Genomic DNA, 25,279 nt, shown 5'->3' with positions numbered 1-25,279 from the left:
AGATTTGGCCATATTGGATTTTTTTAGGAGATAGATCTCCCTTCTTCTTTCGCTCTTATTTTCTAGGATCCTAATATCAAAACAATGGGTATGAGTTTTTTTTTTCTTTTTGGCAGAACAGACTTCTGGTGGGTCCAAGTTCCATAACAATTTTACAAAATTATTTGGTTCAAGATAGAATAATAGCTCCTAATTATTCCAATCAGAGATCATTGTCTACAGCAGAACATTCAGGTTCAAATCTAACCACTACTAACTACTATCAGCTACATTAGATAGCAACATCAGTTTCATGTGGGTAGTTTTCTGATTTAGAGGAATATCGAAAGAAGCAATCAAATGGTGTGATCACTCAACTTTTCTTCTACAATCTTAAAGTGACTACACTTCTCAAATAGTCCCTGAGAGGCAAAGATGTAATCAGTGGTAGAGTGTGAGGAGCCCCTTCTCCAAGGATGGGCAGCCCCAGTATCCATCCCCAGATTACCATTGAAGGCCAACAATTCCGATTCTTTCATAAATTCAAACCACACTCTACCATCAGACATTGTTTGCTTTCGCTGAGCCAGATGTAACATATTGTCAAGCTGATTGGCCCGAGAGGACCGCGTACCTGTAGTCTTGGTGGTTGGTCTCGCAGAGGTCGCCAGTCTGGAGTCCAGGAACTGATGAGATAGCGGCACGAGGAATCAGCCTCTCCACCACCCAAATGAGGAACTGGGTGAAGGATGGACCAACCCCCAATGTCACAAAGGCACTCTCCCAGGTAAGCGTGACAAGAGGATGTAGGCTCAGATGGAGGGAACCATAGTCCAGGTAGAGCTTGTTGTCCAGACCATGAATCTTCCAAGAACCTCAGTGCAGCGACAGTTGATAGATAGACCAGTGTAGCAGAAAGGTATTCGTAGTAGGCAAAGGAGCTTGGCTGGTGCAGATAGTTCCAATGGTACACAGGATGAGATTCGGAGTCAGGCAAGACAGGAAAGAGTGAGGACAGTTGGAACTAGTTGTCTGGCCAATTAGAGAACTGTAGGAACGTGCCCAAGATGGAACAGGGGGAATGCAGGCTAGTGTGGGATAAGTCCCCTCTACACAATGATGACTCAGGACAGAACTCCGGAATGGGCTGAGGGAAGACTGACCCAGGGCAAAACCTAGGTAGTAGCTGGAGGCTGGCTGGCCCAGGGCCGAACCCAGGTGAGGATTGAAGGCAGGCAGGCCCAGGACAGGACCCGGATAAGAACTGGAGTCAGGCTGGCCCAGGGCAGGCCACAGGTAAGGACTGGAGGCAGGCAGGCCCAGGACAGGCCACAGGTAAGGCCGGAGGCAGGTAGGCCCAGGACAGGCCACAGGTAAGGCTGGAGGCAGGTAGGCCCAGGACAGGCCACAGGTAAGGCTGGAGGCAGGTAGGCCCAGGACAGGCCACAGGTAAGGCTGGAGGCAGGTAGGCCCAGGACAGGCCACAGGTAAGGCTGGAGGCAGGTAGGCCCAGGACAGGCCACAGGTAAGGCTGGAGGCAGGTAGGCCCAGGACAGGCCACAGGTAAGGCTGGAGGCAGGTAGGCCCAGGACAGGCCACAGGTAAGGCTGGAGGCAAGAACAACGAGGAAAGCGAAGCAAACCGCGTTGAGACGCGGGCAGCTTTGACTAGCGGCCTCTTTTATGGGCCGCCGGCGCCCGAGAGGCCTGGAACGCAAACCGTTCCGTTTCCGGGCGCCGGCGAACCCAGAACGAGGCTTGGAAGGCAAGCCCCCACGGCGCATGCGCGGAACCGAGAGAGAGGACCTCCGCGCATGCGCCGAAGGCCGCCGGCCCTGTAATCCGTTGCTCCCCTCCCGGCGAGTCCCCAGACGCGAACGCGCGGGTAGACTCGCCAGGAGGAAATGGGAGCGGCAGACCCCAGTCTCCCGCGTGACATGACACTATGCCCCCTCCCAGGAAGACCCGGGGCCCCAGGCTTCCAGGGAAACCGTACGTAGAACTCACGTATCAGCCGGGGAGCATGCACGTGCTGGCGCGGTTCCCAGGTACGATCACAGGCCGGGTACCCCTTCCAGTCAACCAAATAGTGGAGCACCCCTCTACGGTACCGGGCATCACAGATCTCGTGTACCTCAAACTCAGGGCCCCCCTGTACCAAAACAGAGGCCGGACGAGGAGAGGTGCGGCCATAATCATCGACCACATAGGGTTTTAACAGGGACACGTGAAAAACGGGATGTACACGCCAGGAAGAGGGTAGGTGAAGACGGAAGGCTACAGAGGACAACCGTTTGGTGATAACAAAGGGTCCCAAATATCGAGGGGCCAGTTTGACGGGCAGATTGCGGAGAGGCAGGTTCTTTGAGGACAACCACACCTTGTCGCCCTCCTGGAAATTAGGTTCTGCACTCCTCTTCCTGTCTGCCTGTCTCTTCATCCGATCCTTGGCTTCACTTAAGATCTTGTGTGCAAGTTCTTGCTGTTCCCGGATGTGTAAGACCAGACCATCAGCAGAGGGAACAGTACTAGACGGAACTGGTTGAAAAGGCATTAACCGAGGATGTAGACCAGTGGAACAGAAGAATGGGCTGACTCCAATGGAGGCATGAACAGTGTTGTTGTAGGATACTTCGGCCAGATCTAGCCCACCTTTCCAATTAGACTGTGTGGCATTGGCAAAACAGCGGAGGTACCCCTCCAAAGTCTGATTGGTCCTTTCGGTTAGCCCATTTGTCTGTGGGTGATAGCCTGAGCTTAGAGCTCTATGTATTCCCAGATGACCACACACCTGTCTCCAAAATGATGAAAGGAACTGGGTACCTCTATCCGATATGATTTTCTCCGGTAGGCCGTGCAACCGGTAGATGTCGTGCAGAAACGCTGAAGCCATTTGAGTAGCTGTAGGGATTTTCCGGAATGGGATGAAATGGGCCAGTTTGGTGAAGCTGTCCACAACCACCATTATACAGGTGTACCCTTCAGATGGAGGCAAATCCACAATGAAATCGGTGGCGATGGTATGCCATGGATAGGGAGCCACTTCGGTGGGCATTAACAAACCCAATGGTCGTCTTCTGGGAACCTTGCACTGGGCACATATTGGACAGCTGTCAATGTACTTCTGGACCTCGGTCGCCCAACCAGGCCACCAGAACTGTCGGGATATCAACTCTCGAGTGGCTCTGACCCCGCGATGTCCTCCTATGGGTGAATCATGGAATCCGTGTAGAATGCCCCTTCTAATGGCTCCTCTGGGTATGTAGAGTCTTCTTTGAAAAAACAACAGTCCGTCTCGTTCTGATACTAGTTGCCGACTAAGAAGGGACGTTCTTTCTGGATCCGACCGAGTGGCTTCCGCGATGGACTTAAGGTGAGAGGACAAGGCCAGCAAAAAATGGCGAGGGGAAATCAGTGGCTGTTCTGGACAGGGCGTCCCATCTACGTTTTCCAGGGACCTGGAAAGCGCATCCGCTTTCGTATTGGAGGTTCCCGGGATATAAGTAACATGGAACTCAAACGGAGAGAAGAAGAAGGCCCACCGGGCTTGACGAGGAGTCCGACATTGCAGAGAGCGAAGATATTGCAGATTGCGATGGTCTGTCCGCACCTCCACAGAAAAGCGTGCTCCGAGGAGAAAATGTCTCCATTCCTCGAATGCGGTCTTGATGGCTAACAGTTCCCTTTCAATCACCGCGTAGTTTCGTTCGCTGGGACTCAACTTGCGAGAATAATAGGCTACTGGATGTTCTACCAACGTGATAGGATCTTTCTGAAGAAGGACTGCCCCTACAGCAAAGCTGGAAGCATCGGCCTCCACTATGTAAGGCAACTCTTCCTGGGGATGGCGCAGGATCGGGGCAGCCATAAAGGCCGACTTCAATACGTCGAAAGCCCGGGAAGCCACGAGATCCCATTCGAACGTGATCTTGCTGCTGGTTAGCCTGGTGAGGGGCGCCGAGATCTGTGAGAACTGTGGGATAAAGCGCCTGTAAAAGTTTGCGAATCCCAGGAAGCGTTGGAGAGCCTTGATATCGTGTGGATGTCTCCATTCTTGTATGGCTCGCACCTTCTTGGGATCCATCCCAATGCCTTCTTGATTGATAACAAATCCCAAGAATTCAATGCTGGGTTGGTGAAAGCTACATTTCTCCGCTTTGGCGAACAGGTTATTGACGGACAGCCGATGAAGGACCTCACGAACATGTTCCACATGCTCGTCTAAGGATTTAGAGAATATCAATATGTCGTCCAGATAAACCCAAACGGATAACCCTAACAGGTCACCAAAGATGTAGTCCATGAATCGTTGAAAAACAGCGGGAGCATTACATAGGCCGAAAGGCATAACCCTGTATTCAAAATGCCCAAAAGATGTCTTGAAAGCTGTCTTCCACTCGTCCCCACTCCTGATGCGCACCAAATGATAAGCTCCGCGGAGGTCCAATTTGGAGAAGATTCGCGCAGTATGCAGGGTTTCAAGGATGCTGCGAATTAAGGGTAAAGGATACCGGTCCTTGGCTGTTATGTCATTCAACTGCCGGTAGTCGACACAGGGTCTCAATGTACCTTCTTTTTTCTTTACAAAAAACAGGGGGAATCCTGCAGGCGATTTCGATGGCACAATGTACCCCTTTTCTAGACTCTCCGACAAATACTCCTGAAGAACTAGCTTCTCGTCACGTGTCAAAGCATATAGTTTCCCATGGGGAATAACGTGGTCCGGTAGCAGGTCAATGGAGCAATCAAAAGAACGGTGTGGAGGAAGGGGTATGTTGCCAGGTTCAGAAAACACATGTTTGAATTCGGAATATTCCTGTGGGACCAGAGACGTGGAACATAGATGAACCCCATTGCTGTCCGTTATTAGAGAAGTCGAGACGGTCCTGGTGGGAACGGGTAGCTTGCATTCTTGAGCACACCGTTCGGATGAAAAGGTCAAGGTCTGGGTTCTCCAGTCTATCAAAGGATTGTGGTGTTGCAACCAAGGTAATCCCAAAACCATCTTGTAGTTCGGTGACTTGATAACATCAAAGGCTAGTTCCTCGTAATGATCAGCAATCAGAAGGGCCAGTCCAACTGTGAACTGACTAACGGGTCCAGAAGACAAGGGAGTACCATCAATAAGCTCCACCGACAGAGGCGTGTGTCTGGAAACGAGTGGTATCTTATGTCTGGTGACGAACGTTTCGTCGATGTAATTGCCGGAAGCCCCACAGTCCAGTAGACCGGATACTTCCAGGTTCTTGTCTGGTAGTTTAATTCGGACCTTCAGGGTCTGTAGTACCGCTGGTTGCATGGGCAGACGTATAGAACAAATAACAGAAGGGTCTGAGGAAGGAATGGGACCTGTCGTTGCCCTTCCTGTATACGACAGGTCTCCTAGTTTCCCGACTTCTTCTTCTGCGGACGCAAAGGACACGTACCCAAATAATGTCCAGCTGCTCCACAGTAAAGACACAAACGCAAAGACCTCCTTCGTTTCTTCTCTTCTTCCGTCAAAGGTCCCCTCATGGCTCCTACTTGCATGGGCTCAGGTCCGGACTCGGTCGACCCAAACGAACCAGCAGGTGTGTTGGTTGTCCGGGGACCGCTTCTGTCAAGCCGACGTCTCTCAGCCTTTCGTTCGGCTAGCCTTTGGTCAATACGGAGTACTTGATCGATCAAGAGTTGAAGGCTCTCTGGTTCAGGGATGTGAAGTAACTCATCCTTGTACTCCTCTCTCAGGCCTCGACGAAACAGTGTCTTCTGTGTAATTTCGGGCCACTGGGAGTCAGTAGCCAAAAGTCGGAAACGGCTGATGTAGGTGATGACGTCATTGCTTCCCTGTTTGTAGTCCATCAATTGATTCTGTGCAACGGAGGCCAGGTTCGGCGTCTGAAATACCTCAAGAAAGGCCTTTTCAAAGGCAGCAAAGTCATTCAAAATAGGACTGTTCGTAACCACAAACGGAGTTGCCCAAGCTAATGCGTTCCCAGTTAGGTTCCCCAAGATGTAACCAATCTTGGCCCTATCAGTGTTGAAGTAGGTAGACCTGAAGAGAAAGTGTATTCTGCAGTGGTTACAAAACTCCGCCACCCGTCTAGGGTCTCCGTCGAATTTGATGGGTGTTGTATGAGCCAATGATCCCTCTCCTTGAGAGGTACTAGGTGCTCCTTGCGTTATCATTTGTCGTAATGTTTGATTCTCCTGACGCAGGGCGGTCATCTCGGCCCTGAGCGCTAGCAACTCGTTCCTCATGTCCTGCGATTCATCCATCTCTGAATCAGGAGGAAGGCGTCTCAATCTGTCAAGCTGATTGGCCCGAGAGGACCGCGTACCTGTAGTCTTGGTGGTTGGTCTCGCAGAGGTCGCCAGTCTGGAGTCCAGGAACTGATGAGATAGCGGCACGAGGAATCAGCCTCTCCACCACCCAAATGAGGAACTGGGTGAAGGATGGACCAACCCCCAATGTCACAAAGGCACTCTCCCAGGTAAGCGTGACAAGAGGATGTAGGCTCAGATGGAGGGAACCATAGTCCAGGTAGAGCTTGTTGTCCAGACCATGAATCTTCCAAGAACCTCAGTGCAGCGACAGTTGATAGATAGACCAGTGTAGCAGAAAGGTATTCGTAGTAGGCAAAGGAGCTTGGCTGGTGCAGATAGTTCCAATGGTACACAGGATGAGATTCGGAGTCAGGCAAGACAGGAAAGAGTGAGGACAGTTGGAACTAGTTGTCTGGCCAATTAGAGAACTGTAGGAACGTGCCCAAGATGGAACAGGGGGAATGCAGGCTAGTGTGGGATAAGTCCCCTCTACACAATGATGACTCAGGACAGAACTCCGGAATGGGCTGAGGGAAGACTGACCCAGGGCAAAACCTAGGTAGTAGCTGGAGGCTGGCTGGCCCAGGGCCGAACCCAGGTGAGGATTGAAGGCAGGCAGGCCCAGGACAGGACCCGGATAAGAACTGGAGTCAGGCTGGCCCAGGGCAGGCCACAGGTAAGGACTGGAGGCAGGCAGGCCCAGGACAGGCCACAGGTAAGGCCGGAGGCAGGTAGGCCCAGGACAGGCCACAGGTAAGGCTGGAGGCAGGTAGGCCCAGGACAGGCCACAGGTAAGGCTGGAGGCAGGTAGGCCCAGGACAGGCCACAGGTAAGGCTGGAGGCAGGTAGGCCCAGGACAGGCCACAGGTAAGGCTGGAGGCAGGTAGGCCCAGGACAGGCCACAGGTAAGGCTGGAGGCAGGTAGGCCCAGGACAGGCCACAGGTAAGGCTGGAGGCAGGTAGGCCCAGGACAGGCCACAGGTAAGGCTGGAGGCAAGAACAACGAGGAAAGCGAAGCAAACCGCGTTGAGACGCGGGCAGCTTTGACTAGCGGCCTCTTTTATGGGCCGCCGGCGCCCGAGAGGCCTGGAACGCAAACCGTTCCGTTTCCGGGCGCCGGCGAACCCAGAACGAGGCTTGGAAGGCAAGCCCCCACGGCGCATGCGCGGAACCGAGAGAGAGGACCTCCGCGCATGCGCCGAAGGCCGCCGGCCCTGTAATCCGTTGCTCCCCTCCCGGCGAGTCCCCAGACGCGAACGCGCGGGTAGACTCGCCAGGAGGAAATGGGAGCGGCAGACCCCAGTCTCCCGCGTGACATGACACATATTATCCACTAAACAGTTTGAGTTAAAATCTCCAATTATTAATATATGGATATATGTTGGATATTGCGTCGTATTTACAGTCAAATAGTGCCACAATTTCTGCACAAAGGGAATAATTGGGATCCGAGCAGGGCTCCAGTAAACATTTACCATTAACCAACCCCTGTCCCCTTTCATGTTCTTCAGCAAAGCTCTTATGATGATCCCCAAGATTTCACAGCTGACCTCCAAAAGATCTTATTTCTACAAAATAGAAATAAGCCACCCATCGGGCGCCCAACCTCCCCCCTCATGGACAGTTGGTGGTAAAATGAAAAACCATCTATATTGAAAAGCTTGGAGAGCCATGTTTCTTGAAGAAAAATCAGATCATGAGAACCTCATGAGTTATAGCTTGTTGACTCAATTCAATACGTGTTTTTTTGATAAAGTCATTTATAGCTGATTTTAGAGAAACCAAGGAGGAATCATACATTTCCCGGTCTTTCATCATTTCCAACAGGTGACCAGAATTTATTTGAGCTTCAGTCTTCGTGTCTTCACAGACCTTTACGAGTGAACCCAGGACAAAGCTGGGGGCTCCCATAGATGGAGGATTGAGGTGGCCATCCTGGTGGAGGTTTCCTTCTTTTCTTCCTCAAAAGCAGTCAGTTCTTTATCAGATCTTTTTTCCTGAAAGACTTTGGCTACTCTCGATACCTCCAAGAGAGCAGAGATGGCATTCAGCTCAAAAGATAAATCCATATTCGGCAGAATGTCTGAGTTAAGCAAATCTTCCTCAGGGAGATCTATTCTCCATTTGCCACAGGTCACAGCCTGTGATGGCGACTTAGCTGGCATATGACTCCCTTTAGTGTTTTTCTCACTAGCACAGTTCTTTATGTGGCCGAGATCCTGAGGGAAGTAGTTAAAAATTGTATTTTTTAATGGAGGTGGCCGTCAAAATATGATCGCTGTTTAAAGGCAGATTATGGATATAAGGAGGCCCTTTTGGAGTAGACTCCTCCACTTCTCTTTGTACTGACAGAGAAAGTTGCGGGAGATCCGAGCATGATGGATTTTGGCCATCAACCGGGAAAAAGCTTTGCTTCCCAAAAAAAGGCATAATAGTTTTACTCCGAGGCAGAGATTTAAAAATAGATCTGTTAACTCTTGGTATAATAGATGAACTGGAGCCACAATCCTCTAATTCGGGGGTACGGAGGTCTAAGCCAGCTGATGCACTTCTCAAATTATAGGTCTTCATTAGATCAAAAGGTAGGTCTCTCTTTCCCCCCCCCCCCTTTTTTTCCCTTGGCTCTCTTCTCTTTCCCTTCTTCTCTTCCTTTCCTTTTTCCTCCCCCCACCCCCCCCCCAAGGAGAAAAGAAACTTAACCAAACTGCACAGAGTTCACAGAAGAGTAGAGTAATGTGCTGCAACCACCCGATAACACAGAGAGCAGTCGGCTCGCAGTCCCCGCCCCAGAAGAGGACTTTGCCTGGTTACTCGGCAAGAGAGCAATTTCACAGTGATTCCGCAACTAGCCCAACAACCATCGGGTGGGTCAGAGGTAAGTTACTCGCAGTCTCCACCCGACTCATGAAGCTCTAATGGGCACTATTCTCAGGATATGCAAATCGAGCCGACTATGTGTATCACTGTGTCGTCTCAGAACACAGACGGTGCAGCAGCTATCAGCTGCTATCACAGACGCTGCAGCGGCTATCAGCTAAAGCAAATGATAATGTCAAAATCCGTTCGAGAGGCAAAGTACCTTGAAGCAGATAGTCGTGAGACAGAATTAAATACACGGGACAAAGCCCCTGATTGAGTGTTGCTAATGTCAATAATAAGTTAACACCTCATAAGGTACTCGCGGAAAGCGAGATTCGAGCCAGGAAGCAGAATCAAAATCAAAGCACACACACCGTGTCATCCTTGATTGAAAAGCCTTCACCTCTTCACCTTTTGCAGACGCCCAAGCCGCACTGCCCACCACAGTCTGCCATGGTCTGCAGCTACACTCTGTTGCCTCACTCTGTGGTCCGTTCCGCGACCGCAATCGATTTTTAAAGGTGTTAAATGGTAACAGGCTCCACCTTCCACAATAGTAGCAGTAGAAAGACTTGGGTTCCAGGACACAGTCTGCCAATGTCTGCAGCTACACTCTGCTGCCTCACTTCCGCATTTCTCTTATAAAATCAAGAGCACAAAACTAATGAACATATGCATCTGTTTCACACACACATTTTTGCATTGTTCCGCATAATATCACAAACAGCACTAGTCATAGTACAAATCTTCTAACATAGTTAACATTCTTTACTACCCTACCCATAACACAACTTTGTTAACTCCCCCCCCTCCCCCAACAACTCCTCCCAATGATTGGAATGTTCCTGTGCTTAATGATTGCAAGGCTCCTGCACCAGTTCTCAGTACTGCCTGCGAGCCCACTGCTAGCACAATTGCCATGACAAATGCCATGCCTAATGATTGCAAAGCTCCTGCACCAGTTCTCAGTACTGCCTGCGAGCCCACTGCTAGCACAATTGCCATGACAAATGCCATACCTAATGATTGCAAAGCTCCTGCACCAGTTCTCAGTACTGCCTGCGATCCCACTGCTAGCACAATTGCCATGACAAATGCCATACCTAATGATTGCAAAGCTCCTGCACCAGTTCTCAGTACTGCCTGCGATCCCACTGCTAGCACAATTGCCATGACAAATGCCATACCTAATGATTGCAAAGCTCCTGCACCAGTTCTCAGTACTGCCTGCGAGCCCACTGCTAGCACAATTGCCATGACAAATGCCTACCTAATGATTGCAAAGCTCCTGCACCAGTTCTCAGTACTGCCTGTGAGCCCACTGCTAGCACAATTGCCATGACAAATGCCATACCTAATGATTGCAAAGCTCCTGCACCAGTTCTCAGTACTGCCTCTGAGCCCACTGCTAGCCCAATTGCCATGACAAATGCCTACCTAATGATTGCAAAGCTCCTGCACCAGTTCTCAGTACTGCCTGCGATCCCACTGCTAGCACAATTGCCATGACAAATGCCATACCTAATGATTGCAAAGCTCCTGCACCAGTTCTCAGTACTGCCTGCGATCCCACTGCTAGCACAATTGCCATGACAAATGCCATACCTAATGATTGCAAAGCTCCTGCACCAGTTCTCAGTACTGCCTGCGATCCCACTGCTAGCACAATTGCCATGACAAATGCCTACCTAATGATTGCAAAGCTCCTGCACCAGTTCTCAGTACTGCCTGCGATCCCACTGCTAGCACAATTGCCATGACAAATGCCATACCTAATGATTGCAAAGCTCCTGCACCAGTTCTCAGTACTGCCTGCGAGCCCACTGCTAGCACAATTGCCATGACAAATGCCTACCTAATGATTGCAAAGCTCCTGCACCAGTTCTCAGTACTGCCTGCGAGCCCACTGCTAGCACAATTGCCATGACAAATGCCATACCTAATGATTGCAAAGCTCCTGCACCAGTTCTCAGTACTGCCTCTGAGCCCACTGCTAGCCCAATTGCCATGCCAAATGCCATACCTAATGATTGTAATGCTCCTGTGCCTAATGATTGCAAGGCTCCTGCACCAGTTCTCAGTACTGCCTCCGAACCCACTGCTAGTACAATTGCCATGACAAATGCCACGTCCTCCGTTTTAAAGGACCCAGGCTACAGTCCGGGATAAAAAACCTCTCACCTCTCTCATGTCACCACGAGGTGCAAAGGCGGGAAAAACTCCAGAGCCGAAGAAGAGGTCTCGAGGCAAACAAGATGGCCCTGGGTCTTCAATCTGATGGCCCTGAAATACAGGGCGGGTAAGAGTTCATACTGCGCATGTGCAGAGAAGCCGTCTGTCTGCAGCGAGCCTGGCAAGTAACTGTAGAAGCACAGTGCGCATGTGAACAGAAGTGCTATTTTAATAGTGAGCCTGACAAGTAGCTATAGAAGCACAGTGCGCATGTGAACAGAAGTGCTATTTTAATAGTGAGCCTGACAAGTAGCTATAGAAGCACAGTGCGCATGTGAACAGAAGTGCTATTTTAATAGTGAGCCTGACAAGTAGCTATAGAAGCACAGTGCGCATGTGAACAGAAGTGCTATTTTAATAGTGAGCCTGACAAGTAGCTATAGAAGCACAGTGCGCATGTGAACAGAAGTGCTATTTTAATAGTGAGCCTGACAAGTAGCTATAGAAGCACAGTGCGCATGTGCACAGAAGCTTTATTTTAGAAGTGAGCCTGTTAAGTAGTTATAGAAGCACAGTGCGCATGTGCAGAGAAGCAGTGTTTTAGAAGTGAGCCTGACCAGTAGATTGTTCTGGTCGTGTCTCTGCAGTGAGTGTGTTGTTTAGTAGTTACAGTGCGCATGTGCAGAGAAGCAGTTTACTGCAGGTAGCCTGGCTGAAGGCACACAATGCGCATTACTTTCTCGGAAGATGATGAGTGGATGCAGTAAATGAACCTGGCTAGTAGGATGTGGGTTGCACCGCGCATGTGCTGATAAACCGATGATTGCTCTCTGTATAGATAGCCTGGCCAGTAATCCGTAGGGTTACACCGCGCATGTGCAGATAAACTGCCTGAAAGCGACCTAGATAGTAGCTGAAGACACTGCGCATGTGCAGAAGATCCGTAAGGTTACAGTGCGCATGTCCAAGAAAGTAGTATCTCTATAGCGAGCCTGGCTATCAATCTAGGCTTACAGTGCGCATGTGCAGAGGATGGGATAGGATCCTGGCGCAGGGGGCCCAGGAGAAGGGACACAGAGCTAATTACTTTCTCCAAAGATCACGTGTGAATGCCGTCCAGTAGGAAGAGTGAATTCTGCTCTTTCCTCTCACTCTCCAGAAGGCCACCGTGTCACAGGGAGTGAGTGACCTGTGTGCATACAGATGTGAAGTGGTGCTGGAGTTCTGTGTTCACTCATGGTCCCCGGACTGTACACAGGGAGTGAGTGACCTGTGTGCGCACAGGTGTGAAGTTCTGCTGTGTACTGCATATACAGGGAGGGGTGCTGTGTTCACGCATGGTCCCCGGACTGTACACAGGGAGTGAGTGACGCATGTGCACACAGATGTGAAGTGGTGCTGGAGTTCTGTGTTCACGCATGGTCCCCGGACTGTACACAGGGACTGAGTGACCCGCGTGCGCCCAGGTGTGAAGTGCTGCCGTGTACTGCATATACAGGGACGGGTGCTGTGTTCACGCATGGTCCCCCGACTTTACACAGGGACTGAGTGACCCGCGTGCGCCCAGGTGTGAAGTGCTGCCGTGTACTGCATATACAGGGAGGGGTGCTGTGTTCACGCATGGTCCCCGGACTGTACACAGGGACTGAGTGACCCGCGTGCACCCAGGTGAGAAGTGCTGCCGTGTACTGCATATACAGGGAGGGGTGCCGTGTTCACGCATGGTCCCCGGACTGTACACAGGGAGTGAGTGACCTGTGTGCGCACAGGTGTGAAGTTCTGCTGTGTACTGCATATACAGGGAGGGGTGCTGTGTTCACGCATGGTCCCCGGACTGTACACAGGGAGTGAGTGACGCATGTGCACACAGATGTGAAGTGGTGCTGGAGTTCTGTGTTCACGCATGGTCCCCGGACTGTACACAGGGACTGAGTGTCCCGCGTGCGCCCAGGTGTGAAGTGCTGCCGTGTACTGCATATACAGGGACGGGTGCTGTGTTCACGCATGGTCCCCCGACTTTACACAGGGACTGAGTGACCCGCGTGCGCCCAGGTGTGAAGTGCTGCCGTGTACTGCATATACAGGGAGGGGTGCTGTGTTCACGCATGGTCCCCGGACTGTACACAGGGACTGAGTGACCCGCGTGCACCCAGGTGAGAAGTGCTGCCGTGTACTGCATATACAGGGAGGGGTGCTGTGTTCACGCATGGTCCCCCGACTTTACACAGGGACTGAGTGACCCGCGTGCGCCCAGGTGTGAAGTGCTGCCGTGTACTGCATATACAGGGAGGGGTGCTGTGTTCACGCATGGTCCCCGGACTGTACACAGGGACTGAGTGACCCGCGTGCACCCAGGTGAGAAGTGCTGCCGTGTACTGCATATACAGGGAGGGGTGCTGTGTTCACGCATGGTCCCCGGACTGTACACAGGGACTGAGTGACCCGCGTGCACCCAGGTGAGAAGTGCTGCCGTGTACTGCATATACAGGGAGGGGTGCTGTGTTCACGCATGGTCCCCGGACTGTACACAGGGACTGAGTGACCCGCGTGCGCCCAGGTGTGAAGTGCTGCCGTGTACTGCATATACAGGGAGGGGTGCTGTGTTCACGCATGGTCCCCGGACTGTACACAGGGAGTGAGTGACCCGTGTGCGCACAGGTGTGAAGTGCTGCTGCGCACTTTATATACAGGGAGGGGTGCTGTGTTCACGCATGGTCCCTGGACTGTACACAGGGAGTGAGTGACCCGCGTGCGCACAGGTGTGAAGTGCTGCTGTGTACTGTATGTACAGGGAGGATTGCTGTGCACTGTATATACAGGGAGGGGTGCTGTGTTCACGCATGGTCCCCGGACTGTACACAGGGAGTGAGTGACCCGCGTGCATACAGATGCAAAGTGCTGCTGTAACCTGTATATACAGGGAGGAGTGCTGTGTTCACGCATGGTCCCCGGACTGTACACAGGGAGTGAGTGACCCGTGTGCACACAGATTTGAAGTGCTGCTGTACTGTATATACAGGGAGGGGTACCGTGTTCTTGTTTGTTCCCCTGCTAGGGCCCCGTGCTGAGGGTGCTGTTGACTTCCTCCCCATGCATGCTGCAGTGTGGGTCATGTTCTCCCCATGCATGCTGCAGTGTGGCTCATGTTCTCAGAGTGCCTAAACTTGCTGCAGTCCACTCTGAGCACACACCTAGATGCCATCCTCTCTGTGACCCACCAAGTGAGTGCAACTGCTTCCTCTGCTGCCTACACATCCAAACTGATAAATGCTTCCAGACCCTTTCTATCCACTGACAGCCACAGGCACTCATTTGGGCACGGCTAGATTACTGCAATGTCCTATTTGCTGGGACCTCCTTCCAAAACGTACGACAGCTCCAAATCTTTCAGAATAACGCTCTCGAACAGCTCTCAACATTTCCAAATGGGAACGCATCTCTGCCGCTAGGGAAGCAGCTCACTGGCTGCCAAGCCAAGAACAGGCAATTTTGAAAAGCATGCCCTTTACTCACAGATGCCTGTCCAACACTGTGCTCCCCCGCCACTCTCAGAAAATCAGAAACGCTCAGTCATCAAAGCCTACCATGACCGCCTCTGCAATCCAAAGTCAGACGTGCAAAAGCCAGAGGTCCAAACGTCCCATCGATTGCAGCCAAACAAAGGAATTCACTTCCTCCCGATCTGAGCGCAGAACCCTCTTACTAAGTATTTCCAGAAATACCTCAAAACCTGGTTGTTCGCCTAATTGCCTTCCCTACTAAAGACATGCTGCATTGTGTTCTAATTCAAACTGCTCACCTGTCTGTTTATCTCTTATGCAAGTAACTGGTTTGTAACAGCACCCCAATGCCTACGAGTTTCTGCAAGATTTGTTAATGAAATAAAATAAATATACAATTAGACAATTATCCAAAAGGCAGAATTTAATTTGCGATATCCAAAAAGTAGTAAATAATGATGAACAAAAATCATGCGCTCTATGTGTTTCGGGATCATAGTGCCTTCATCAGGAGCAATACTTCTTAAATAAAGTGACAATGTATCTTCAAGCTCCTACCAAAAGGTCAAGGAGGAAAAAAATGCTTTACGTCCAAGGATCTTTTAGCAGAGTCAATATTTTAAGTTTAAGTATGTTAATTTCGACTGTGATGTGGGATAAGCGCAATATAACGTCCCCTTGGTCATTACTTGCGACTCAATAAACTTGTCAATTCTTCCAAGGAAAGGCACTCTGAATGAGTTTCAACATAAGGAGAAGGATGTTGCTCCACCTTTTGTAAAATATGTGGATGGTACAATGTACAAAATGTATACTTAAACTGGTAGGATAGAGTTGTCTGACTAGAGTAATGCCTACCTTATAATAGAGGTAGCCACTTCACAAGTAGGTAGAAGGCAGTGGGGCCCTTCATGGGCATTTTATAACCGTGCTTATTCACCATAGATATTCTGAAAACATATATGCATTCACCATAGATATTCTGAAAACATATATGCATACTGTAATCAGAAAAGAATCTTAACAATATATAATCATGCATATAAAAACACATATCAATGCTAGAGCAGTGAGACATACTCACATGGTGAAGGATTCAACTAATCATGGATGTAGAGGTCAATTAGAGGATCTGGATGTGGTCGATGTAAATTTAACTCAAATTAGTGAATGGCTGGATTCAGCTCAATTGACTCTGTAAATATGAGGTATATAGTGATCAGTATCATGAGTATAGCCATAGGTATTGCTATTCCATGTATGTAATAAGTTCCAAATAAACAATACCAGGTTTTACCTTTGCACACTGTGGTCAAAATGGCTGCTTTAAGAACCGGCGTGTTTTCCCATCAATGTGGGCAGGAGAACATCACATCAGTGACGTTATGTAAACAAAGGTCTACCACTACTTTTGTCAGAACAAACCATAAATGAATAGATTGTCTAATTGTATAGAAACATGCTTGAAACTTGACTGAGTTCTCCCAGACAGTTTTGGTGTACACAGGACTGGAATGTGCATTAATTGGGACACTAGTTGTTTCTTGTTCCATAGTAGCAGCTTTTAGTGCCAGAGCTGCGTGTTCTCCCCCGCATCCACAACATACTCTGTCAGAATTAACAACACACATTCAGCATCTTTTGTAAAAACTCAATATTAAGTGTGTGTATCGCTAGATCTGGACTTTATCATGGATAGGCAGCCAGTGGGGAGCTGACAAACGAAATGCCCACTAAAAAGCTAAAAGTCACTCGTTGACAGAAGGGATGCAACAGGGTCATAAGAAGGTTGCTGGATACTTCTTCAGGCCTGAGCGAGGTGATGGCTTGATAGTGCCAGCAAAGGCAGCCTATAGCGTATGCATTGAAAGGCACACAATTAATTTCACAAATCAAATTAAAAGGATCATGTTGCAGTGTCATAAAACTGTCAACATGGAGCAGCTGCTTGCCCCCACACCCTCTCGAGGCTCATGGATAATTTCAATTGAAAATGGTGAAAGGCCCTGACACATCCCTGGCAAACTGAAACAAATCTCTACCCATCAAAGTTAGTGATTAATTGGCATTTTATCAGCCCTGTTAGTAGTAGGGCCTCAGAGAGGACTTGCCCTTCAGAAGGTCAATAATTCTGCTACACCAGTTGGAGCGTGGCAAATCCCTTCCTGGATCCTTGCGGCATACCTTTTGTGACTCAGGGTTGTGTCTGTGTGTAAATGTCTGGCAACGCATTTCTTTTGCAATTCCTGCATCCGCCCATTGTTAGGAAAGATTTCCATGTCATGTGTAATTTTCTCTCCAGTTGTGAACCCCCCAACTTTTTGCTGCTGTTTAAACACCATAGTCTGACATTGCCAGTGAAGTACATCCTTCTGCTGCACTCCAATGGGCTTTTTGCTCACTTAGTTATGGGGAAACTGACATGCCCTTAAAGACAATCAGTACTGGGAGACTTTGTTTCCTTTAATCCTTTAATACTTTTTCTGCAACATGTTACAAGTGCACAGAGTACCTTACAGTACAGTGTGCTTGGGTTCTTTAGTCATTTCACAGGGCCATAGACAATCTCAAATGGATTTTTTGAAGAAGTGCAGATGTGCTACGGACATGTTTTTCCCGCCCCCATCCCGCCTTCCCTAACCAAAGACGAGGACTGGTGTAACAAGATTCAGGATGCCATGCTCGACAAACTGAACACCCTACAAGACAAAATCATCAGTCACCAAAATGCACTAAAACATAACTATCCAACCTACACCTGGATCCTGCTTGCGAAATCCCAGCCTTCTCATTTGAAGAGATGAAGGAACAGGACATACTAGCAATCCTCAACTCTATGAAGCCATCAAACTGTAAGGGTGAATCCTGGCCAGCACAGCTCATTAAAGTCAGTGCACCCACCCTGGCACCTTTTATCACAGCGTTTATTAACGCCTCCTTCAAAACCAACTGTGTCTCATCATGCCTCAAAGAAGCCTGGGTGCATCCACTGCCGAAAAAACCTACACTGGACCCTAAACTCCCGGGAAACTACAGACATACTTGGAGACTCATCACCAACTAGGCTTCCGTCCAAAACACAGAAAGGAAACAGCATTATTGGACTTAAAAAAAAATAAAGGCAAACCCGCCCTCCTGCTACTCGTCTTATCTGCGGCTTTTGACCTTGACCACCATGATACTCTTTGCCACCACCTCTCCACAGCCGCCACATTTTCGCCAGATACCACTGCCTGGATTTCATCCTTCCTCAAGGAAAGAGCAATGAAGGTCTTCTCAGACCAAGCCAGTGCAAGGCCCGAACTAATCAAATGCGGAGTACCACAAGGATCTTGTATCTCGCCCTCTCTTTGCAACCTTCATGAGATCGCTATTTTATTATCTGGACTCCCTAGGCATCACATATACTAATTATGCTGATGATACTCAGGTCCTCACACCCCTGACAGGAGACTATGAGGCTGACCAGAAATCCCTTGACTCTATCCACGTCACTATCCAAACCTGGATGGCCGAAAATTGGCTGTGCCTCAACAGTCAAAAAACAGAACTCTTACTCATTTCATTGGCTCACCGGAAACACTCAAGAAACTGGATGCAAAATACAACTCCTTCTGCATCAACAACACCCTCAAATCCTTGTATCGCAGGCAGTAAAAACTCTGGAAGTCTACTCGAACCTCACTATGGTCAGGCAGGTTAACGCCATATCTTCAGCATCGGCCTATCTCTCAAAACTAATCACAGCAGCCAGACCATTCCTGAAGCAACAAAACTGCCTCACCATCTCCAGAGCAATAATTGGGTCCCAACTTGACTATTTTAATACACTGCTGCTAGGTACCTCTGCGAGAAACATCAGGAAACTACAAACGGTACAAAACAATGCCCTCAGAGCCTCCACTGGCATCTCAAGAAGAGACCACATCTCGGCCACTAGAAAATCTGTTCACTGGCTCCCCGTCAAGGAGCGTATTATTTTTAAGACTCTGGCAATCACTCACAAATGTCTCCATGACGCAGCACCCCTCTACCTCGCTCAGAGATTCAACCCTCCACACACCGACAGACCCACAAGAACAGCCTACACTAACCATTTGGCCATCCCCAAAAGCATCAGGGCACGGGCAGGGGGTGCAAGTTTCCCAGTCAACGCGGCCACCAACTGAAAACTTCTACCCCCTCACTCAGGAGCATCGAGTTTCACACAGCATTCAGGAAAGCAATCCAAACACTCTTGTTTGTGTAGGCTCCTAAACACCTGCGGTCTTATATGTATAATATATGTAGAACGGTACTCCTTAAGACAGAGGGGCTCATTACACGGTAGGCGGTAAGGGTTTACCGGTACCGGTATTTTACTGGTACCAGTAAATCCTTACCGCCTTACTATGAGGTCCCTTTGCGGGTTGGGGAATTTAACGCTTGCTTTTTGCAGGCGTTAAAAACCAACCCGCAAAGGGACCAGTGGAGCTAAATACGGTACTGCAATTTGCGGTATCGTAATTAGCGCCTTCTCCATTCCCATAGAGCCCTATGGGGCAAAAATGGGAATGGGAAGGGCAATGGTGGAAGGGGGAATTACCGCCCCGCCAACCTTGGAATGGGGCGGTAATTCCCCTTTCCACCAAGGCGGTGCCGGTATTTTACCGGCATGAACCGCTAATAGCGCCATGGTTCACCGCCTTCCGTGTAATGAGGCCCAGAGGCTCTTCACACAACTAAGACATCCCTTGTATGTATCATATGAATATGACTGTATTCTCCAATGCACTTGCTCCCTGTAACATTTGCAATGCCTCTTGTTCACGCAACTAAGACATCGGGCCTCATTACACTGTAGGTGCTAAACCATGGTGCTATTAGCACCATGGTTCATGCCGGTAATTTACTGATCCCGCCATGGCGGAATGGGGAATTACCACCCCATTCCGAGGTTGGCAGGGCAGTAATTCCCCATGCCGCCATGGCCCTTCCCCATTCCCATTTTTGCCCCATAGGGCATAATGGGAATGGGGAAGGCGCTAATTACCGTACCGCAAATTGCAGTACCGTAATTAGCACCAAGGTCCCTTTGCGGGTCCCTACTTTAATGGCTGGTCTACACCAGCCGTTAAGGTCGGGTCCCACAAAGGGACCTCGTAGTAAGGCGGTAAGGGTTAACGGTCACCGGTAGCATTACCAGTGACCGTTAACCCTTACCGCCTTCTGTGTAATGAGGCCCATCTTCTTGAAACAGCACCTCAATGTTGCAGGCGCTTTACAAATACAAAAAATAAATAAATAAATAGGCGCGATAAGACAAGGAGGGGGAACAAGGGAGGACAAAATAACAATCTTACTAGGCCTTGTGTCATTCAGATCGCGCAAGTGCAGGGAGGGGGAGAAGTGCCTGGGAAGGGGGAAGTGCAGTTAACGTACAAGTGCAGTGAGCAGGTGGCTCATAAGTGTAGACAGAAAGGACTGTAGAGTTGCAGATACAGACCCTTAAGTGCTGGGGAGCCCTGAAGCAGTGCGAGGGCAACTGGACATGGAGGAGCCTGGGCCAGAGTTCAGGGGTGACCAGGTGACAATTGCATGGAACAGTCAGGTGCACCAGCAGGGGAGAGGAAGAGAAAGCGGAAGCGAAAAAGAAGGTCTGAAGTTGGTTCCGGAACCGGATGTGGTTCCGCTCAAGTTTGAGAGAGGCAGGGAGGCTGTTCCAGAAGGAGGCCGCAGCAGAGGAGATAGATCTGCCCCCAACTCTCTGCTTAGAGAAGTGTCTGCCCCTCAGAGAGTTGGAGGTGGATGAGCGGAGAGCTCGAGAAGGAAGTTGTTTTGGAAGAAATATTTGGAAGTAGAGCAGTCCCACGACCCAGAAAGCCTTTTGGACAATGCAGAGGGTATTGAAGTTGATCCTTGCAGCAACAGGGAGCAAGCAAAGAGATTTTAAAGCTGGAGAGATACAATCCCTGGGCTTGAGGCCAAGGACAAGTCTCGCAGCCCTGTTCTGGATACTTTGTAATGGTCGAAGAGTAGAGGCAGGAAGATTTAGAAAGAGAGGACCAGAGCTCTGGAGACAGTGAGCATCTGGGGGAAAGTGAGAAAAGGAAGAATACATCTGAGGAGGTGCAGCTGATAGTTTGACTTCTTAGAGACGTCAGAGATGTGAGGAGAGAGCAGAGAGTGGAGTCGAAGATGACACCAAGGTTCTTAACCTCACAGGAAGAAGCAGGTAGAAGGCCCAGAGTGGGCGGCCAGAGAGAGTGGAAAGGAGGGAGCAGGTGTCCCAATGAAGAGGATCTCAGTCTTACTGGCATTAAGGCAGAGATCCCTGGCGGCACACCATTCCTGAATTGCGGCCAGACAGTCTGGTATGAGAGAAGAAACAGAGGTGGCTGAGGGGAGCCTGAAAGAGAGAGGAGTGTCATCCGCATAACATTAAAAATTGGAGCAGAAAGTAGCGATGCATTGGGCAAGAGGTGCCAAAAAGAGAGAGAGAGAAAGAGAGAGAGAGAGAAAAAGAGAGAGAAAATGAAAGAGAGAGAGAGAGAAAAAGAGAGAGAAAAAGAAAGAAAGAGAGAGAGAGACAGAGAGACAGAGAGAGAGAGAGAGAGAGAGAGAGAACCCCAGTTGGACCCGAGAGGGTCGGTTGGTGAGATAGGAGGTCAACCAGGCCAGGGCCTGATCAGTAATATCAAGGTTGTCCCAGAGACGATTGAGCAGGATGGCATGGTTGACTGTGTCAAAAGCAAAGGACAGATCAAGGAGAATGAGGACAGAAGGGAGATTAGAGTCAAGATTGGACAGCGAGTCTTCACAGGTGTTCAGGAGAACAGTTTCTGTGCTTCTGGCAGCTCTGAAGCCAGACTGGTGGTCATAGAGGCAACCAACAGATTCAGCATGTAGGTTAAGCTGGGAGATAGCCAGCTTTTCCAAGAGTTTGCCCAGAGTGATGGGGATCGGGCGATGGTTAGCCGGAGAGGAAGGATCGGCCGAGGGCTTCTTTAGAATGGGGTGCACAAGAGAAAGCTTAAGGGGGCAGGGGAAAGTGCCAGTGGCAATGAAGTGATTGCAGAAATCGGCCAAGGCTGGAGCAAGGGTGTCGATGTGGTCCTTGATAGTTCTAGATGAGCAGGGGAGAACCTGCTTCGATTAGACTTTCATAGGTCGGACATGTCTAGAAACATCATCAGGGGTGAACAGGTGACAGGAGGAGGAGAGACTGCCTCAGACAGGCCAGGAGTGGTAGAGGAGCAGGAAGAGGAGGAAGCGAGGGTGGGCAGATCCCTGACATAGCACATCTTGCAGAGTTTGAGAGGTGTTATGGCCAAATCATGCTGCTGTTAGCAACAGTATCTGCAGGGTGTGAGCTGTGAGGACATGATGTAGACCTAGGCCGAGTTGATGGAGCCACATCTTGGAGATTCCCTCCTAGGGCAATGTGTGGGAGAGTGCTTCAAAGTGGGTCTTCATCAGAAATGTGCATGGGGTGCTAGCCAATAGGGGGCCCTACCACCTAACAATGCCATTTGGTCTTTATTTCCCATAACTGGACACAAGAAGTTAATAAATAAGGGATACGGATGATTTCCGGAGCCTGTAATATTCTGATCACCTGACTTGCTAACTGGTCATGAACCGGTGCAAGCAGGCATGTCACTGTCCTTGACTCACCTTCCTTCACAAGCATGAGAAAAGGGCTTCCTTTTAAATCACCTCATGTTGTGCCCCTCTAGCGGGTGGGCAGGCAAGGGGAGTGTGGGTCTGTCATACTTCTGCACTCCACAGCCGATAGTTAGGGGAAAATATGTTTTTAAAGATTTGATTACAATTTACTGGAGTAGTTTTAATAATAATGGAATGAAAAAAAGATTAAACGTATTTGTACCTTTTTCTTTTATTATTTCAAAGCAATGTAAGCTATTTATATAATGTTTTGAGAAATTTGCGTTTCTTTTTTAACTCAGTGCTTTTAGGAATCATGTTTATTCATAGTAATGTAATGAAATGCTTCCTCTTTTTCCCACACTATTTTATCTATTGTCGTTGGTGCAACTGGGTGAATAGTTTTTAACCAATAATAAACCTAAATAATTGTTTTAAACGTCAGCATCCCACACCATCCTTTCCACCTCATGCTCTCAATACCCCTCCAGACCACCCACGCGTTCATATCTATACACATAACACCACCAAGATGGACAAGATGCTGTAGTCACCCACCAAAGTGCAGATCTGTTGTTCTGTTTCATTCAGCCCCTCCTCAATCCCTTGCTCCCCAGGTGATCTGGAAGGAGAACAACCAATACTGCTTGTAGCTACCAAAGTGCATATTTAATCCATTTGTAGAACTCCAGTCCTCCACCCCCTATAGCAGTGTACTGTGAACCACCATAGAGGTCCAAGAGCGAATTACCAATTGTGTTTAATAGGATGGCACAGAGGAAAGGATTAACATAACATAATATGTGTATTTGTAGAATGCATCCCACTCCCCCACACACACACTGATGTATGTTGATGTCCTAGACATAAGGTAACAGATTTTCATTGTTCCAAAACTCAGAGGCTCATTCTGTCAATCTTGGATGGATGAAGGGCTGGGTGGACCTGCAGGATTCAAACTAGTGACTATGAGATCACACAACCATGGATCCTACCAGAGAATGCACTAGTCCACTGAGCCACAGACCTGGATGCTAAACCTGGATCTGGACACCAGTCTCAGGAAGAGGCAGGAATGGAGACAGGAGAGAAGGGGACATGAAGGGTACAGGAACGCAGGGAGCGCGACCAGCTATCTCAGAAGCATAGAACAACCTGTGCAGACAAAAACTACAGCAGTTATTTACCTTTTGGTGCCTGTGCTTCTTACGCTTTGCAGAGTAGGATGACACAATATTCTGTTTAGATCTAGAAATGGAAGACAATATGTTATTAAATACTACACATGCAAGACATCCTATAACCATATATACTCGCAACCTCCAAAAAGAAGCTGCCGTTCCCCTCTCCCCGCCCAGGAAGGCACCCTCCATCACATACACAGAAGACAGGAATAACTGGAGGTTTATGAAGAACTTTACACTTGGCTGTAGTGTCCTAGTACACTGTACATAGCTTGTGCATCCGCACGAGGGGACGCACGTGGAAGAGAGCGAGGTGAAGAAGCCTGGAACGTTGGCTCGGATGTCAGTTGGAAGAGGAGAGAAGGAGAGAAGACGTCCATTTCATGTCCCCTTCTTATTTAATAATAATACTTAATAATACTAGTTGTAACTCCATAATAAATATATATATATACACTCCTACCCTGTCTCCCCATACTTCATTGGCCAAAAAAGATGATCACTTTCTCACCAAAGCAGGGGTGAATAGTCGCCGGTCTCTCACCCACAGCAAATTATTCCCCAATGATTTCTTATAATATTGTGATGTATTTCACATTTTAAATGGCAGTATTTGAGGTCCCAGGGAGACAATAAGGGACCCCTGTGAGTGACTGCAGATCGGGCAGACTAAAGATCGGACATGCGCACTGCTGAGACACTAATATCCAGAGCATGCGCAGTAAAAGGATACCGAGTCGGGCACGAGTAACACAGGCACACACAGCGCATGCTCAGTGATTACCCTACGACGCAGCGGTGATGAACAGTTGGGACACTGAGACACCGATCACCCGAGCATGCGTAGAATTAGAATGATGAGCTTCGTACATTTTGGAAGGTAGTGCACATGCTCAGTGTACCTGTGTAATGCGCAGGACAGGATGAGAACACAGTGGGGCAGGCATGCTCATGGGTAGCATACGCAAAAATAGAAATTACGAATCCCGAAGGGCAGGGCATGCTAGAAGGAAAGGCATGCCCGGATTATTTACCGGTAATCTTCATTACTCCTCGTTGTGTTCTTCCTCGTCTCAGTACTTACCTTTGAGTATGACATTGCTCACTGGAACTCTTTTTTACAAGCTAGCTCATTCTGGCCCCTCCTACCCCAGTTGGTATAACCTCCTGATAAATTCATGCGTGCAGGGAACCAGTATTCAAAATAATCATGTTGAAGTCTAAATAATGCACAGCGCTAAAGGTGTAGCTTCTTTATTCACTGGCTTGTAACTGCCAATTTAGCAGTAACTCCGCCCACACTACGTGATCGGCTGGCACCCGATCTAGATAGTGAAATGGGGCAAGCTAAACGCTTGTCCCCATAGACATAAACATAGGACATTACACCTCCTACTTAATCCAAGGCAGTAAATCCAAACTTCCTCAATGGGCGGGCGGGAAGAGTAGTGCGTACTGGGATGAGTAAGAGTAAGACTAGGAGTAATAAAGAAAGTAATTCGTCTTTACCTCTGCGTCCCTCTTCCTTGTTCAGTACTTACCTTTGAGTCATACCATAGCAAAACAGGAAGGATGCCCATGCACACCACAAAAGACACAAACACCAAGGGTAATGCAAAAGCAACCCAACACC

At 49.1% G+C, this 25,279-nt stretch overlaps 1 protein-coding gene across 2 annotated transcripts in view; it reads right to left on the bottom strand.

Moving 5' to 3' along the window:
* Positions 1 to 24,311, bottom strand: part of LOC138498083 (zinc finger protein 84-like) — a 93,212-nt gene extending 68,901 nt beyond the window's left edge. The window contains exons 1-3 of one of the 2 annotated variants that reach the window (XM_069621931.1): positions 24,158 to 24,311; positions 23,650 to 23,710; positions 15,900 to 16,010 (exon numbers count right to left, since the gene is read on the bottom strand). The gene's annotated coding sequence lies outside the window, so the exon portion shown is untranslated. The remainder of the gene's footprint in view (positions 1 to 15,899; positions 16,011 to 23,649; positions 23,711 to 24,157) is intronic. The other variant, XM_069621932.1, reaches the window with a different exon arrangement.
* Positions 24,312 to 25,279: the final 968 nt, after the last annotated feature.

This window comes from Ambystoma mexicanum, chromosome 5q (genome assembly GCF_040938575.1).
Source record: "Ambystoma mexicanum isolate Mex_15411 chromosome 5q, UKY_AmexF1_1, whole genome shotgun sequence".
NCBI classification, from domain to species: Eukaryota; Metazoa; Chordata; class Amphibia; order Caudata; family Ambystomatidae; genus Ambystoma; species Ambystoma mexicanum.
Note: the sequence above shows the minus strand (reverse complement) of the source record. Positions and strands in the feature narration are given on the sequence as shown.